At 35.0% G+C, this 19,663-nt stretch overlaps 1 protein-coding gene across 5 annotated transcripts in view; it reads left to right on the top strand.

Annotated features, from left to right (window-relative positions):
• The window catches only part of pros (homeobox protein prospero), a 163,188-nt gene that overhangs the window by 14,125 nt on the left and 129,400 nt on the right, over positions 1-19,663 (top strand). For all 5 annotated transcript variants that reach the window (XM_074143259.1, XM_074143258.1, XM_074143255.1 and 2 more), the window contains exon 2: positions 4,545-4,632. The gene's annotated coding sequence lies outside the window, so the exon portion shown is untranslated. The remainder of the gene's footprint in view (positions 1-4,544; positions 4,633-19,663) is intronic.

The raw sequence follows: 19,663 nt of genomic DNA, 5'->3' as shown, positions 1-19,663 counted from the left end.
TGTTATAGGTGCCTTGCTGAAAGAAGTTATCTCGTTGGTTGTAAAGGGTACACGATGTTCTGAGGTGACTTCTGTTCCACTGATAATATCAGAAATCTGGCAGATGGTCTCCCACCCTTTGTTCTTGCTCAGTACTTCTACCAGTTTTGATCTGATCAGATCTCCCTTACTCCCAGGTATTCCTTCCACCTTTTCGATGACTTTTTTAACGTTGGACACGTTTTCTGTCAGTCGAACATTTTGGGACTCAAGTTGGGTAATGGCTTGTGCAAGAAATACGCAATTGTCAGAAATGAATGCAAGGTCGTTCCTTAAATTAGGTTTCTCGAATAAAGACTTGGCTGTATTTATCGCTACTGCTTCGTCTTCGAGATGTGAAAGGACATTCTTGATTTTATTGTAGTTTTCATAGTAATACTGAGCTGCTTCCAGCCAAGTACCCCATCTTGTCAATATTGGTTCTGGTGGAAGGCACAAGTCTGGATAGAGATCTTTTAGCATTTTAATGCGACTTGGTGCTTTTAAGAACACTTTTTTAACCACTGTGATTCACAGCCCTACAGTCTGTGGTTCACAGTTCCTGTCAACCACCTCCCAATTATGAAAATATGCCCAAAATGAAAAATATGTCCATATTTTGATTAAATATGTAGAAATATTTATTTATTTTAATCATATATGTATAAATATGCGATAACGTCCAAATATGTGGAAATATGTGAAATAAAAGTAGGCTCAAACGGCTTAAAGAGTGTCAGTATGAATACTTCTAGTTGAAAAACGTCTGTAAATTGCCTAGAAAAAAATATGTAAATACATACGAATCCGTTCCCTAATTATTACAAAGACTCGTAGTTAAAGTGATAAATTTTATTTCTAACTAGATTTTAATTCCATAAAACATGCTTAATTCAAAATAACAATACTGTACGAGGTGTGGCTATTAAATAACGAGACTATTGCTATAAAACATTTTATTTTAAATTTATACATATTTAGTTATTATCACCTTCAATATACACCCCTTCCCTATCCCTAGAACGCTCCATGCGAATTTACCCATTGTTCAGAAACAGTGCTGGAAGTCTTTTTCTGTCAGCGCCTGCATGACGTGTGCCGCTTTTTCTTTCACAGCTTCAACGGACCGAAAAATCGTGTTCCTTTTAATGCAGACTTTGACTTTGGGGAACAGATAAAAGTCACATGGGGGATCAGGTCAGGCGAATAAGGCGGATGGCCTAAAACTGGGATGTTGTACTTGGCTAGAAACGTCGTCTTGATAGACAATGCGGTGTGAGCTGGCGCGTTGTCTTGATGGAGAACTCCCATGACTTGTTCTCCACAAATCGGGTCGTTTTTTCCCTTACTCTTTCACGGGTTTGAGCAAGCACCTCACGGTAGTAATGTTGATTAATTATAATTGATATTTTCTACCGTTTTGGACGTGGAAGGGCGTCCCGGGCGGTCATCATCTCCGACGTCTTCTCGGCCATCTTGGAAGCGCTTGAACCACTCAAAAACTCGCGCATGTGATTAACATTCATCGCCATAAACTTCTTTTAATAAAAGATAAGTTTCAGTTACGGTTTTACCCAAGTTTTGATGTGATATTCCACGACAATTCGTTGCTCTACTACATGTGTAGTATCATGTTTTCGGCTAAACGAAACTAACACATCTTACACAAACACGTCAGGTTCCGGTCAGACAGATTTCTCTACAAACACGTGAGACGCTGCAATCTTAAAGAGAAGGTTTTACGCTGCACAGCTGTCGGTCGTTAGGATTTGGCGCATGCATAGTTCTTTTGTAGCAGCATCAGTCTCGTTATTTAATAGCCACACGTAAGAGTTACGTTTTCTAAACTGGAAGTCAATGCGTCAAGTCTCTACTCATGTTACCTTAGGCGGTAGAAGAGATTTGCTTAAAATGTTGATGATTTGAAAATATGGATGCAATATCGCAGAAAATTTTTAACGGAAGACTAAAAACCTTATTTACAGCAAGTAAGTTTTAGGTAGTTACGTGAAAATTATAACAAATTAAGATTAAAAGAGTTTCATTTTGGATTAAATAGTTGCGGAAGACAGTTTCGAAGAATTAATTCATAAATAAAATTTCCGTTCCATTCAGAAATTTGTGTGTAGATGCGCTTTTAAGGGGAATGCTTCTAGCTTTAAATATTTTTGAAAGAGCAGTCAGACCCAAATATGTTAGGCACCTATAAAATTTATAAATAATAAATTACTTTTTCAAAGTTTCATCTTTGTTCTGTAAGAATTTGCGTCAAGCAATCCAGATGTCTTTTGGAATAGATTTTGTTTAATGTAATTTTTCATTTTTCTCAACATGCTTGGTGTAACGTATGTACCTTTTTTTTACAGCAAATCCACTTGCACAATGCACATTGCATTCATTTTCTGAACTTCATTATCAAGAAACAACTTGTTTCCTTAATCTATCCTTCCATTTCTACTGGATATTTCAAGCGAATGGATTTCTTTAAAGCAAACAAAAAAAACAGTCTGATAAGCGTTACTGCTTAGGAGTGGACTGCATATTACGTTGCTTTTGTTCACGTTATGCTTCTTACATTTTCATTTGAACATTTCATGCTATTTTATTATACTGGATGTGCGTTTGTCATTTAAATTCACTAAAACTTAGTGAATTCAGCTACCCTGAAAAAATAATGTCTAAAAACTTTCAAGATGGTCTAAAATTAATAAAAGTTTTGATTGTAAAGATGAGACTAATCTGGATGGACTTCTTCGTTGTATAACAATTCGTCAGTTAGAAATATGGACACTCTTAATTCATACGCCCTTTTAAAAATGGTATGTACACTGTATACTTGCCGTGCAAATCATGGAGTTATTGACAGTATATGTAGTAAATAAATTAAAGATGAGAGAAATGTAAAAAAAACGTAGATGTAGAAAGAGCTATTGTTAGTTCCTTTCTTCACCATGGCAGCAGCACATGATGCAATAACATGTGAGTTAGTTAGTTGGTCGGCCGCTAGGTCGCTCTTCTCTTCAGCCTGGTACGGTTTATACTATCATGTTTGCTATTAGTAATAGGTCTTTCAGCATATCTAGTTGATCATAATGTTGAATCTATGCCCTTCTAAACAATTATAGCATTCTAATAATACTCATTGAATACGAGTAGAATAAAAAAACTAGTTTGATAATCAATACGAATAATATATTGATTTCTTTTAAATTGCCAATCAGTAAAAACATCGACTACATATACTTCTTATTCTCAGTCTGGCCTTGTTTTTTTGTTTTTTTCAATTTTCATACTCTCTAATTGACTCGTTACGTGCAGACTTTTTAGTCTGCGTTTTCGCTAACTATTGTATAAATGGTGTGATTGTCCATACGAGCGTATGAGAATCTGTGTTCAATGCGTTTTTAATGCAATCATTTATAAAACAAACGCTTTGAACTTAGACATAAAAGCTAACTGCTTCACATAATCATATAAACAAACTGCCCAAAGAACAAATTTATTTAACGTATTTATAATATTATATAAACGGGTTTATACTCAGTTACAATATTAGCAATAGTAACTTCATTATAAGTTTTAATAATTATAAATGAAACTAAATATAAACAAAAATATTCGATGACAAAAATAGTATAATGACTGAAAAAGCTCTTTACGTTAAAATATTAATTATAATACGGGCGCCCAAGATAGCCGAGCGGTTTAAAGGCGAGTCCTGCAAAGCTAATAAGTACTGTTGGTGCTGGGTTCGATTTCTCAGTTTCTAGGTCCTTGGATTTTATTTAATGGGTCCAAAGGGTAAATTATTGAGGTGCGTTCAATAAATCTTTGCAAACAAATCTCATTTTTCACATCGACTTTTCGGTAATTTAAGGTAATTCGGTTTTGTTACCTTCCTCAGGTTTTTTGTAAAAAATGAAAATACATTAATATAAATATAAATTGAGTAAATAAATAAAAATATATGTACAAATTTTTAGAGTAAAGAATGGAAGTTTAAAATATCTAGAAGTAATATTAATGGAATGGCCATTTTACAAAATAAATGTAGTTTGTAATTTTACGTGAATGTTACCTTTTAAGTGAACACTGTTATAAGTGAAATCACCTTCTGTGGTGAGAAAACCTTGCGTGAATTATTACAAAAGATTTATTTTAGCTGAGATCTTTGTATTTTAAATGAGTTATTTTTTCGTTATAAATGAAATTTGGGTACTAAGATTTGCCAGTCAATATTGACATATTTCTGAATGCGAGAAGATGCGCCAAGATGTATAATACTGACGGTAGAGGAAGTTCCAGTAAGATATGCCGGTCTTGCAGTGTTATCGCGCTGGGGACGCCTCCTAGATATGGCCTGCTATCAGCCCATCCTTGTCCAACTAAGAGACCATAATATTATTAATATTAATTTGTTATTTCTATTTTTTTTTTTGTTTTTTTGCTTGTTTCCCTTCTATAACTATAATAGACAACTTAAAGATAACTTCGCTAACAGTGTGTGTTGTATGGTTTGTTTCTAGAAGGAGACTTGACTTGTTAAAGATAACTCATAGTTCCTAAAACGGCGACGAAAACGTTACATTCAAGGCATCAACTATCAAGAATAGGGTAAGTTTATTTTAATTTTCTAATTATTGTGTACGCTAATTGCTTTATCATTACTTACCACCATTGTAAATTCAATTAGTTACCACCTGAATTAATTTGCCGTTTACCAGCCAAGTTAATCGTGAAAGAGTCTTTAGTTTACAGCCTGATACATGACTTCTTTGTTTTCGGAAAACCTCTCCTCCATGTATTTGTGTGCAGAACAAAATAAGTGATCAAAGAGGAGATGGAAATAATCACTTTGAAACCCCAAATTTGATTATTAAAAGATCACCTGCTGCAAAAGAAAGTATTTTGTTCTCGAAATTATCTTTGCGTTTCAATTCACAAGAGTTCAGTAAACAAGTAGTATAATGTGAAATTCTAATATAATATTTAATTATTATTCCATAATTATAGTTTTCTCAAAAATGGCTTTCTCAATAATTGCATATATCTAGTTCTACGTACATAATTTCGCCCGCTACACCTTTCTTATAATAAAGAATTAAATTTGAAATCGAATTTTCACTGTACACGTTCAGGACAAAGTGAACTCCGGTAAACGGGACTACAAGACTCCATATTTCCTTTACTCTAACGTGACTCGAAACTGACTGTGCCTAACAAACTCCTCCTTTACAAAGTGGTTCATCAGGCCGATGTTACTCTATGACTGGAGCCTGGACTTGTAGTAGGAACATCAAGAAACTCCAGAACGAATTTCTGAGACTCGCGACAGACTCTCCTCGGGCGCACTAATTCTTTGACTCACTCCACGTAGACTGCATCCATTATCCCTGGTACACTCCTATATCCAAAATCAGTCTGCTAAAACTCCTTTCCATTCTAGACTGTCATCCTAATCCACTCTGCCGCCACATAGCCACCTCCTACAGATTCTTCTATCCACCTACAGGACACAAAACACATCCTTCTCTAACTTTCTACACTAGCTGCAGGTTTTTTCTTTCCTTTTTCCTCTGTATTCTGTATCCTTCACATCTTAGGCTTTCCCCGTACTATTGTTATGAAGGTTATAATGTATTGTTCATTAGCACTTCATGCATTTATTTATTGTACAAACTTGTAATAAAGATTATTTATCTATCTTCACAAGAAGGGCCACATCACTGAGTTCATTTTTTTCTGTATTTTAAGTATATCTCGCAAATGGCTTCTACGCTTTTACTTTTAACTTGAGTTGTGATTAAATACCACTCACATCTACCACTGGAAACATTTTCCTACCAAAACTTCGATTAACTGCAGTTACTTTAAGCGATGATTGATAGAATACTCTTTAAAATTTTAAGAATTAAAATATATAGTAACTCAAACTCAATAAGAATTTTTAGAAAATTCGTGTGTTAAATCTTTGAGAATTGAATGTTAATGTTCATACCAGAAATTTTGCTTTTTACCAAAATTATTTTGTGAGTGGCTATCTGTCAGTACTAAAATCGCAGGACGTTCAATTTAATATTTGTTTTAAAGGGAAACGAGGTGTGGTTTAAAGGTGATACGATTTTGGTAATAGTCAATCAACGAGATATGGTCCCTTTACCGAATACATTTCTTTTAGTTGTTCGTGAATTTGTCAAAAAAGGGCTAGAACTATTTGTTTGTTAATTTTCTATATAATTATACATATATTAAATATATTTATTTATTTATTTATTTATTTTTCTGTTACAACCTCAAAGGTATACAGAGAGTGAGTTGACCTGAACTCCATACAGATAATACAAAATAAAGAGATTGCTTGATCACTTAAAATAAATAAAAATAAAAAAAACAGTAAAAACGAAGAAAAAAAATTACAAACATATATATAAATGAAATAACTGTACAAAATGACAATAAATTAAAGCTCGGCTCTTTCAAAATAATAAGATTTAAAAAAAAATTAACTTAAAATATTTCTTACTTTAAATATATTTACACAAAAAATGAAGATTTCATTTAGTTTACTGATATGGCTTGTCTCCGTGAACTTCAGTAAATTAGTTAATATCTCATCACTATTACCTGAGGGTAAGTTGTGTTTATTGAAGAATTTTGTTCTGTAGGAAGAAAAGGCAGGACAGTTAATAATACAGTGAGCGATACTATCAGGTTCATTTACAGAGCAAAGCTTGCACATTCGGTCAACATTAAATTCATACTTCCTCTTATCTATAAAAATGGTACATTTCTTTTTATAAGACAACCTTAATTGGGCTATAAGTCTTAGTTTAGAGATATGAACATTGCAAGACAGGTAAAATTCTTTTTCCATTGAAAGACTACTCATATGTCTATACAACAAGTTATAACGGCTATCCAAAATGAGCTCTATATCTCTTGAAAATAAATTATTTTTAAATGAATCCAGCAAGCCTTGGGAATTCTCTTTTACTACCTGAGTATTCTGTGAAAACCAAACTTCCTCCGCACCAATAGAGACCAAATACCCCTTAAGCGCAAGTATCCAGTTATAAGGCATGTCGTAAGAGTCACTTAATTCCATCCATCTCAGATAACACGCTTTTGGAATACGGTCTTCCGGCATCTCGAGTAAGACAGACCACCAATTCAGCATTCTTTTAAATATTTGGAACTCTGTATGTATCCTACCGCATTCAACCCTAACGTATGAATCGGGCGTGTTTCTCGGGAGGTGCAACAATAATTTTAAAAACTTTAATTGGCCTCTCTCAATTACCTTAGTATATTAAATATATGTATATTAAATTATTATATATATTTAAATCATTCGAAATTTTATAAAATGGTGATTGAAATTGGCAATAATCTTTCTTCCTTTTGTTTAAGATCAATAAAATGTTTAAAAAATTCAACGTTTTAACATTTTGAAGTAAGGAATACTCGTGTTTAGAGTTCAAATAAGTTTTTTTTCGTTTTTTACTAAAGAATGTTTGTGGAAAATTAATTTTTTGGGGACATTTTGAGGAATCTGAAAGTTTGGTTTAAGCTTTATATAACCTTACAAGTTCAAATAAGTTTTATTGACAGATGAAACCTCCCATATTTGCGTTTTTTATTAACTAGAATTAATAACAATTAATTTTGTAGTTAAGGAATGCATTATCTTCTAGTTCTATTTGAGTGTATTTAGACTGCATTGAATGGGTCTACTAATTGAGAGATGTGTTTTTGAAGATAGGCCTGAAGTACGATCGTTTACAGATGCAATCTGGTAGGTCCTCACACATGAGTCCCTTGGATTTGGGTTGCTCGGCTAGGGTACAGAGTGGGCTAATTTCTTATCTCCAACAAACATCACTCTTGGCCATCTCTTTTTCTTGCTTCGCTGTAGCTTCCGTTTTAGTTTAGCATATAAAAATATCAACCTAAAAATATAGACCACGGTTTCCGAAATTGAATCAATATAATTTTATTTAGTTATTCAGCAGTATTTCACCATCATTCTTCATTTATTTTTAGTAGTTCAGCATAAAACAATGGCGCTTGGTGGATGCTTGCACTGCACTCGGCAGCATAATTCTTTTTGCTACCGGACACCTGACTCTCAAACAGTGATTGGCTAAGCTTCCAAACTGATTCTAATTCAATATTTCAAAAAGTAAAAAATGTTAAAAGATTACTTTTGATAATATGGTTAATGTTGGCAGTGCTGGTGGATATCTTCGATTTTATTCGTCATACCGCGCATCTTACGAGGGTCGTTTGAAAAGTCCGTGCAAAAATAAAAACTACTTAATTTTTTGGGGTAAACCTTTTTTATTTTTCAACATAGTCTCCTTTTAGGCTTATACACTTCGTCCAACGCTGCTCTAGTTTGTTGATCCCTTCCGAATAATAGGATTTGTCCAAGTCTGAAAAATAGCCATTCGTTTCTGCAATCACCTCCTCGATTGAATAAAATCTTTTTCCCGCCAGCCATTTCTTCATATTGGGGAACAAATAGTAGTCCGAGGGAGCCAAGTCTGGAGAATAGGGGGGATGTGAAACGAGTTGGAACCCTATTTCCATTAATTTTGCGACCACAACTGCTGAGGTGTGAGCTGGTGCGTTGTCGTGATGGAAAAGGACTTTTTTGTGGGCCAATCGTGGGCGTTTTTCTTGCTCTCGGCAGAGTCACCATAATGTTTATCAAGCATCTCTTTAGTCTCCTGAGGCGTTTTGCCAATTCATAAAGTAGTGTTTAATCAACACACGAAATTCTTTTTCGTCCATTTTTTGAAAATCACTCGACTTCCTCGATTCAAACGAATGCCAAACACAAAGAAATAGACCGATCTGGCTGAAACTTGGCGTGTGTTCTTCCAAGAGATGCAACTAACTAAACATAACCTCGATACGCGCCAGTGGTGCTATCTCTCTGACTTTGCACGGACTTTTCAAACGACCCTCGTAATTGCATCCTTGACTGGTTTCGAACTTTACATCCATCATTAGATGTAGATTAATAAATTTTGTTTTTAATCAGTGATGGGCAAAGTACAGCCCGCGGGCTAACTCCGGCCACAGTGAAAGGTTCAATACGGCCTGTCCAATATTTTTATAGTAATAATTAAAAATAACAATTACACTTCATATATTTGTGAGCAACTTTTTCCCAATAATGATACTTAGAAGAAGCTGTGCCAGAAATAGATTGACGAATGAACCACCTCAGTTCACTCTTTAAGAATAACTATGTCCCCAATTTGGCCCAAATTATGGCGGAACTATTATCAAAATACTCGCAGCTTCATACAACAACGCTTTAAGTTTAATTTTGATATTATAAAAATGTCTTACTCACTCACTGTATTCTTTTAAAATAAAATGTTTCCCTTTTAGTTTTTTGGCCCGCTTCTAAAAAAAAAAAATGGCCATCACTGGTGTACAGATGTCGACTTTAAGTTATCTTTCCTTCTCGTACTACTAGTTTTATATTAGGTGCCACGATAGCCGAGCGGTTACAGGCGAGACCTGTAAAGCTAATATGTATTTGTGGTACTGGGTTCGATTCCCCGGTCTCAAGGCCTTGGATTTTATTTAATGGTTAATAAAAAGAAATTTACAGTAAAGTATGTTTGCTAGTCGCCTCCGTCCACGACACCTAATTTGGTAGTTGGACGTAGAGCCCGCCTTAAAAAATAGGCAATTACTTTACTTTACTTTATAAGTAAATTATTTCAGCTTACAGTTGTACCTTCGATAAAAAAAATAAATAAATAAAAATAAAATAATAATTTTGAATTATGCACTCTACGTTTTCTGCAGCCTACTGCACTTACGCAGTTCTTCTTCCCAATCGTCATTACTACTTTTATGGTATTGAGACTCTTGTAAATCTAAAAAAGCTAGGAAAGAACATTAATTTTGGTTGGTGCAAAGCTCATTGTGGTATTTCTAATAATGAAACAGTAGATTTACTTGCTAAAGAGGCCAGTAGTTCTGGTGAGTATTTAGCGATCCCTCTTCCATCATCAGATTTGAAGGGCTGGGTTAAAAGAAAAATAATGGAAAAATGGCAACAGAAATTCGAAAATTCGGATAAGGGCTTATTTTACAAAACCATGGTGCCACAGGTTAACCATAAAGTATGGTTTAAAGATGGTTATTTTGGTAAAAGAATTGTTACCATAATAAATAGAATGCGAGCAAACCATGGTATTTGTAGGTCATATTTGTTTAGAATAGGGAAATTGGCCTCTCCTCTTTGTAGGAGATGTAATGAGACAGAGGATTTTGAACACGTGGTTATAGTTTGCCCAAATTATAATAAAGAAAGAGAAAAGTTTTTTAACGAAATCTCAAGATATTGTACTGTTCCCCTTTATTTTAAGGAGATCATATTTTCAAATAACATCTACGTGTATTCCTCTTTGGTAGAATTTATTAAACATTACAATATTTAAAAACCTACCAGCCAGTTATTGCTAAACACACATACAGTTAGTGGTTGATTGGTTAATAGTGTAAGCACTGATACCATTAAAAAAAAAAATGGCATTGAGAGTTCAATCTAACTTTCGAGAAGATTAAGTGAATTGCGGTAACAGAAAGACACGTGTATTCAATTAAAAAACATCACTTTTTGTCCTCTTACATAATTTTATTTGCTAATAAATGATTTTATCGTGTAGTTCTGTAAATACGTATGAGAAGTGAATATTCTAAGTGCGGAATGAAACTTCAAGATGAATTACTCGGTTAAAGGAGACGAGTGAATAGGGTAGTCGGAGGCGGCTAGAAAGAATGTCTGCAAGTGTGGACATGCTGACGTGTTTTGCCGCCCCTCAAGTTGCCGCCGGCCGGCTTTCTAACGATTTCTTTTTTTGCAATTGAATAAAAATTATATTTTCTCTGATTTAGATAGAAAACTAAGAGTGAATACAGGATTTAAAAAGTAATATGGAGCAAAAGTTCTTGTAGTTTAGAGAATTTATCGCTTATATATCAAATAAAAATAAAGTCAAAGCAAGTGAATAGATAAATCAGTTCTAAGTAAAGTAAAAAAATATTATTAATTTATTTACATATAAAAGATTCCATTTGAATCCTCCCAACTGGGAGGAATTTACTGGGGAACAATGAATTTCATTTATTAACAGAATCTCAAAGTAAAATAGTATGAAAAACTCTTTTTCATCTCAAATTGAATAGTAATTAATAATTTTCCAATCAAATTATCAATTAATAAAGTCAACTCTAAATTAAATAATAAAATCATACAGTTTATTTAAGCGTGCCCATTTGTGAAAATTAAATGTACTAACAAACCTACGTTTTATCATTACTTTAAGTTATCCAGTGCCACTGTCATTTACAGTAACAGAGCAAATAAATAAATTCATATGTAATAAGTCAGTATAATTATGCTCTATATTGTAAAATATCAGAAGAAAAAAAAAAAATAAATAAAACTTTTAATTAACTCCCACCAGCGATCTTTTTGTGATTATGCTAATTGCAAAGTAGTTTGTAATATCACCTCACTAATCAAACAAAATCTAATTAAATAGTAGTTGTAATCGCAAATTAACATTATTGGCCTTTTAATCGAGTTTAATTGATAAAGAAAGAACTGTTTAAATCAAAGAATTATCTACAATACTTTCATTTAAAACAAGTTGGCAAGCTTGTAATTAATTTAAAACAGCTATTTGTACCAAAGGGGAATTCATCTGCATGGGATAACTTTTTAGTTTTATTTTAAATCGATTTTTGGGGGGCTAAAGTTTTTCAGTACGAAAGAATGGTCAAATCGATACATCGCGTCCTTATTTTGGGATAGAAAGGGGGGAAAAAAGTGCAAAAATTAACAAAAATAGCCAAAATACAGTTCATTGAAGGACTCATTTTGTTTTTTCTTTTACTGATTCCAGAGGAGCCACTTGAAATATAAAAAAAATGAATTTTTTGAATAGAATTTTAATAATAGCAATCAAATAAGTTATTTTTTTTCAAATCTAAAGGTAAGTATATGAAATTTCTTAATGTTAACGCCAATTTTGGATTCTACAGTTTTCAATAAACAATATTCAGTGATTTTTCACAATTATTTTTCAAGTTTTTGGGTAACCGTCGTTGTTTTTTCTCAATAATGAAATCTTTTTCAAGTATTAGACGACAGAGATGCATTTAATACGATTACGGGTTAAAATATAAAAAATCTTCTGAATTAACTGCGAGTGTTTTTTTTTTTTTTTTTGGTGTACTTACCCTCCATTTTTTTGAGCTCTTGCTTGAATAGTAGGAAACCAAATAATAATCTTAACTTGATTTTAAAAAAAAGTAAATGCTTAAAATGGACGGGCAAGAGTTATGTTAAAGTTCTATTTTTGTCGTACAACTTGTTTGCCAACAGACTTAATTAAGGAAGTGGATTAGAAATGAGAAAGAAGACGGAATGGTAAAGAAAAACTCTCGGTGAGAAATAGCAGTGAGAAAGCGGCGCTGTTGAAACACTTTGATGATAATTATATGGTAAGAGATTGTTATGAAGGAATAACACACACGTGTGCGGGCTGTTGTTAGCAAGAGCGCTGGTTTCATTCATTACAACGACGCCGTCTTAGTCCGGGAGCTTCCACATCGACAAACCCTTGCAGCAATTCTTCCGCTATTTCTCAAGTCATTAGAAGATCCTGACAGTGTATAGGTATCCTCTACTCTAGTCTCCCCGGGACTGAAACTCTACTGTCCAGCCTCTAGCTGCTCCTTCTATTACATCTCGTTGCACAATTCTAGCGCCACAAGTGATCTACATTACCATTAATTATGAAAATGCGTACTGTCTAAGAACTCAACGTTGACAGAACACTGTTGCTCTTAAAAGTGGGGGCCACCTCGGGCACCCACCTTGTCTACACTACTAATTGGCTTTCTCTGTAATTCTAATTGGCAAAGTTTTTGTATTTTCTCTTACTAGTGTTGAGAAAATTATTTCCTTTACTAGCAGTAAGAAATTAATCACTTTTACTTATTACTTTCTAAACTGTTCCGGATGGACCGCAGTCCAAACACCGGAATATCGCCCTTCTGGCTTCTATTATACCGGAAACCTCAGCACTCGATATCTCAAGCGTTTTCTGAAAATTTTGGCGCATTCAGAGACATCTTCATGAAAAGTGCTGAATTACTACTGTTACTGAAACGTACTAATTAATCCAAATGTGCGTAAGGCCTATCTATATACAGGGTGTTCATTTTAAGACGGCTCAAATGTATTTCATGCTTAAACGGTTAATCTGAGCAAAAAATGGTAGAGTTGTCCGTCACCTCTTGTTTCAGAATATGTGACTTGATTTTAGATTCCTGCCCATTTTAAAGAGTATAAAAAGTTATGAAAGAAACCCTGAAACCGCAATTCTATATCTTCAAAATTAAAGGTGCTAGGCCATTTCAAAATCTGGTATTTATTAATCATATTTCAATTTTTTAACTTGTTATCAAAGAGAAAGAAGAGCACGCGATAGGTCATTTTTATGTATTTTTTCATCCCCTTTCTACTAAAAATATTGCCAAGGCAGTAAAGCTAGTATTTTTCTTAATATCAGGGAAATAAGTCGTTTTCCGAGTGATTTTCCTAAGAAAAATCAAATGTTAAGAGCTTTAGATGTTCTCAAGCATACACAAAATGGGTAAAAAATAATTTTACATCTCTTACAAACAATAAGGTTTAATAATTATTTGATAATTTTGGGAGAGTTGCGTTTAATTACCAAAAAAATTGGAAACCTCCTGCCACATATTTAAGTGATCAATATCTTTCATGTAAAGGATCAAACTTATTCTTTAATTTACTCAACTTGTGAAGCATGTACTGTACCCTCAAAGGTGTCTCCTCAGATACAGAGAGCAGTTGATAACCTGCTGGCTAACCTGGCTTGCGAGCCAGAGTAAGCACCAGACAGGGGATGAGAAAATACATAAAAATGATCTATCGCCTGCTCTTCTTTCTATTCGATAACAAGTTGAAAGATTGAAATATGATTAATAAATACCAGATTTTTGAAATGGCCTAGCACCTTTAATTTTGAAGATATGGAATTGCGGTTTCCGGTTTCTTTCATAACTTTTTACCCTCACCTTTGGTCGCGCGTCAGCCGCGTTTGCGGGCAGGAATCTAAAATCAAGTCACATATTCTGAAACTAGAGGTGACGGGCAACAAATTTTTCCTCTACCATTTTTCGCTCAGATCAACCGTTTAAGCATGAAATGCATTTGAGCCGTCTTAAAATGAACACCCTGTATATAAGAATAAGAAATGGAGATCTGTAGGAGACTACCCCCTTAAGGGATAAGGGGCTATCTCTTCATTCTTATTAGCCAACCGCTTTGCAACCTTCTGATTAATTATGGAGTATGCAGAACAGTCTTGGCTGTTGAAGGAATAATTGAATATTACTACTCTTATATGCAGTAAAGAATTCTTTCTAAGTTACCATACTAACGATTCCCATGTGTATGTGTGAACACAAGGATGTACAACTTACATTACACACTTGAATAAACCATTTCATATTTACATGAGCTTTCTTTAAAGAAGCTACAAACTACTTTACTGCATTCCAGAAGATGGAGGTATGAGCCGATTTCATTATTCAAAAAATAAAAATTTTTTTTGAGAAGTGGTACCGCTTAGAAAGAACCTTTTCTTTGTGAGAGCAAATTAATTATGAAGATGATCCCTAGGTTAAGACTCGGAACATCGAAATTAAAGACTAATTTATAAATAATGAGTTTCATTAAAGGGTAATGGGATTTGATGGGTTCAGTGGGTCCCGGATGGACTCACCTAGATGGTGCTGGATTTCAAGTTTAGGACGTCGACACGTTTTAATTTTTTAAGAAAATCTGGTATTAATAGATACAACTTCAAATTTAAACTTTAGACTTCGAATTTTTACTACATAATAGTGGCTCTTGCTGGTACGATCATAAAAGCTTTCCGCCCTTGTAAAAGCTTCAGTTGAAGATCACTATTTGCTCTCGAAACGTTGAGATACAACAACAATATTGGTTAGAAAATCATTTCTACACATCATAATTTAAAGCCCGACGACTCCACTAACAAGTTCCAAATATCTACGAGTATTAGTTACTATTAGCTACTATAAATGCAAGACGTACGTGCATTGCGTGAATGATACGAGGTGTCAAACTGGGCTAATGCAATTTTAGTAGGTAATTTATAATCTTTGACATTATCCACCTTAACCATGCATGTTTATTGCATTCCTCACCGGTTGCACACCTTCATCCATTATCAGAGATAGAGAAATCAGTTTGGTGTTGAGATTTCGGCTTCACTTATGTTTCAGTTTCGCACTGCACCTTGCTGATTAAGTACCATACATTTTATTACACCAAATTATTTGTATAGTGTAGTCTTTTTCTGCACAAAAAAGTATGTTCCACAGCCCTGAAGATGACGATTCTTCTAGCACGTACGTACAAATGATTACTTGCAGGAGCTACTGTAACTGCAAGGCTTACGTGCATAGCGTGTATGATAGAAGTGCAAAGTTGAGTTAATCTAGTTCTTAGACAACAACAAAAACTGGGGAGCAATTAGCATAAACTTTCTCCTAAGTTTGGTTAGATGTGATGCGAAAAATTCGGATTATGGAGAGATTCAGTCTCTGGTATTGATTAAAAACTGTTGCATTTTATTTTTTCATTTTTCAAATAACTCTACTTCTAAGGCTTTTTAGATTGTACAGGAAACTGGCTTTAAAAAGAACTATCTAGAAGGCTGAGACTTCAGGCTTTGTTCAAATGTACCGTTTTTATTACGATGAACTTTTAATATTAATTCGAAGGAACCACTTTCCTGTATACCTCGTTAAACTCCTCCACTCTTCAGAAAGTCTGTCATCCGCCTCAACTCTGCCTCCTCATACCCCTATCCAATCGCAGCAGGCGTTCCCCAAGGTTCCATCCTAGGTCCTATCCTGTTTATCACCTACATAAATCCTCTACCCAAACCTCCTCATGTCAACCTTGCCTTGTACGCTGATGACGTGGCCTCATACACGTCATCTTGGAGAATGGACACCATCACCAACAAACTTTTACTCTTGCAATAGACAGAATTACAAAATTCTGCAGCAAATGGAAAATTAAAATTAACCACGACAAGACAAAACGCTATACTCTTCACCAAACGCAGACCCGACAAATCAGATCCTACCCACGTGAAGTACTTAGGGCTAACTTTAGGACAACAAACTGGACTTTCACTACGCACGTTCAGGACAAAGTAAACTGGACAACACGACTGCTATTTCCTCTACTCTCACGTGACTCCAAAATGACTGGTGACCAACAAAATCCTCCTCTACATAGTGGTCATTAGGCGGATGTTACTCTACGCCTGCTCCGCCTAGAGCCTGGACTTGTAGTAGCAACATCAAGAAACTTCAGATAACCCAAAACAAATTTCGTCAGACTCGCGACAGGCTCTCCTCGGACGCACTAATCATTGACTCACTCCATGAGACTGCGTCCATTATTCCCCGGTACACTCCTATATCCAAAATCGTCAGCTCAAACTCCTTTCCATCCTAGACTGCCATCCTAATCCACTCTGCCACGACATAGCCTCCTACAGATCCTTCTACAACATACAGACACAGAAGACTAAAACATATCCTACTAACTCTCTACACTAGCTGCAGGTTTTCCTCTCTTTTTTTCCCTGCATTCCAATCCTCCTCACCTAACTTTCTCTTACTTCACTTAGTTAAGAAGGTTGAAATGTTTTTATATATTTATACTGTTATATTTATTTTATGTCTGGTATATATTTATTATAATAATAAATAGCTGAAAAAAAAATCGAAGATTGCAGTAAAGTTATGAGCTGATATCCTTTAAATGTCATGAGAGTGTGCGCCAGATTTCTGAAAAATGGTTCCATGGATTTGGGTTTCAAATTTCGTTTACTGTATGCTCATATTCTGCAATATTTCCTTCAGAATAATTGATTTTTGTTAGTTTAGGGTTTTGAAGTAGACAACAAATAATAACAATTTACAACTGGGCAGCAAAATGCTTATATAACTTAAACTAACGAGTAACAATTTTGACATTTCTATATTAGTGCAAGCTCTGAAAGAAGGTGTATGGTGTTATGTCTACACTGATGTGGATACTATTGTTTAAGACAATATTATAATGGATTTGATAAACATTTATTAAAGACTTTTTGTTTCCTTTATATGAAATATTAGGGTTACGTAAAACTGGCTCGGCAAGGTGGGGCCTTGGGAGGCGGTGCGGTGGAGGCGGACCTGGCCGCCCACACCCCCTACTACAACGCACACAGCCGCACAAAATGGCACCGCGTCGCACACAACAGACGCAGGTGTAGTTTCCCCAAGGCTGTGGCCAACAGTTCCTTATTCGGTATGTTTGGATCATTTTGGCCCGGTCGCATGCGGCGGTCGTTAGTGGCACTGTGAAAGAAAAATAAATTTCTGTCTGCCCACTACTTGTCCCATTCGAGCGTTCTCATATCGGGGAAAGCGGTACCGAAATTCTTGTACATGTTTTACATCGCAAAAATTGAAAAAATTATTTTTGCTACACACCTGTTACACTCCTTTAAATGTTGGCCACCATTTTCTGTAAGTGGAACTGATTTGTGAGTTCGAAAACTGGGTAATCCTCCTATACCATGGACTACCTTGGGAAAGAGGCTGAAAACGTCCCGTTTTTTGCCTGTATCCCACCTTTTATTTGTCAGTTGTTTTTTACCGCTAACAAAATGGATAATGCTGAGAAAAAGATAGTTGTCAAAGAACACCTGGTTTGGTCTTTAAGCTGGGCTAGCAAGAAACTTAATTAAGATCTTCGTCTACTAGAGAATGTAGGATGTACGTCTGTCATTGTCTTTTTAAATGCAGTAGTCTTTTTTTGATTAACCAAACGGCACGTGTTCGTTCCAGCTGGTTAAAGAAGATTGTAAATAAATAATGGTCTCAGAATTCTGCCTCATTCTTGTGTTCAGTATTACTTTATTTTGTTCAACTCATGGTCTTAATCTTAAAATCTTTTAGATTCTTAAAATCATTAGCGCCTATGACCATTTCAGCGCACTGTCTCTCGCTACAGACAACCTATAAACATTTTGATAAACATTTATTGTACGGATTGCCAAAATTAATCCAAAAATATATCTTCAAATTTGCCTGCAACGTTACTGGTTTAACTTACAATGACCAGATTTGATCAGGAGCATCTATCTGCTTAAACCTGTATAGTAGACACCAAGAATGAAATTCCGAGCCCTGGCAAGATCTCCCCTTGGTCTCTTTGATGGCCTTCCATTGGCCAATGCCATCAGAGCTATAAAGAACTGGGTAAAACATAAAAATATGTTGCGGACCAACAGAAATGATCGTTAAAAAACTTCTTCGGGGTTTTCCATTGGCCAATGCCGTGCGTGTTTTGGCCAGTCTAATCGATTTTTTTCTCAGTAATGTGATGGCACGGTTTTTCATAAACTTTAAATACTCGTTCTATGAATTTCTAAACCCTAACATACGGCCCGGCTATGAAAAGATAATTCTCACAGCACAGAGTAAGAAATAAAATGAAAATTAAAAAAAAAATAATATACTTAATTTCCGAAGTTATCCTTGCAATATTAATAATTATTCAAGAATATTAGTGGTAGCGAGCAAAACTTAGTTTTAGTAACATCTTAGCCTAGGTAAATGGCACGCAATAATTGAAAGTTGCTGTCACTGGTGATGAGCATCGCGTGGAGTCAGCCAGCTAACTTGGGTCTTATCAAAACTCATTATGCGCTTCTATATGAAAGAAATGGCTGAACTTAATTTCATATGTGTACTGTAAAGTTTTTATTAAAACTTTCTTATTTTAGAGCGTCAGTTAGAGCTTGATTGAGCTTGGTTCGGACATGTTGCTGTTGGCTGGCGACCACTCAGTGCTTGGTATTATCACATTCTCCGCAGCTACCTCCCTATTCTTAAGGAATCAAAAACCTGATGTCCACCGAAGGTGTAGAAGCCATTTGGCTCCTTGATAAAATGTATTAATGTGTCTCTATTTTTCCCGTGAAAGACATCATTGCCTTTCAGGGCCATGTCATCCTTAAGGATTTCAAGAAGGGCGCCCTACTTTTAACAGAAATATCTTCTCTTTTTTCGGCCTTGTCCTAGAGGGTACTGATTTTTAGGAGAAAAATGAATAATAAGGAATTACTGTATCTGACAGGCGACTTTATTTAAGATATCTGATAAGGAAGTGCTCTAACGCCTCCAGTTGGAGTATGTACATCGGGTTAGGTGAGTTTAGGTTAGGCAGACGGATGGAGGTAGTGAATATGCTAGGAAACTGCTGCAAGCAAGAAACTGGAAAGGATGCTGCCATAGAGATGACCGGCGAAAGTGCTTGAGGAGAATATAATGCCGATTATTATTAAATTCTAAGCATAATAATCTACGACTATAATTTGCCACATTTTCTTCGAAAAATTTGACCAAGGAGGTTACTTCTGGCAGAAAGGGTGAGTTACTGTCCCATTTTTGTAATAAATTGATGATAATATTATAG

This window comes from Rhodnius prolixus, unplaced genomic scaffold (assembly GCF_049639745.1).
Source record: "Rhodnius prolixus isolate KJV_2025 unplaced genomic scaffold, Rpr scaffold_12, whole genome shotgun sequence".
Taxonomy (NCBI): Eukaryota; Metazoa; Arthropoda; class Insecta; order Hemiptera; family Reduviidae; genus Rhodnius; species Rhodnius prolixus.
This window is presented reverse-complemented; position numbering and strand designations above follow the sequence as displayed.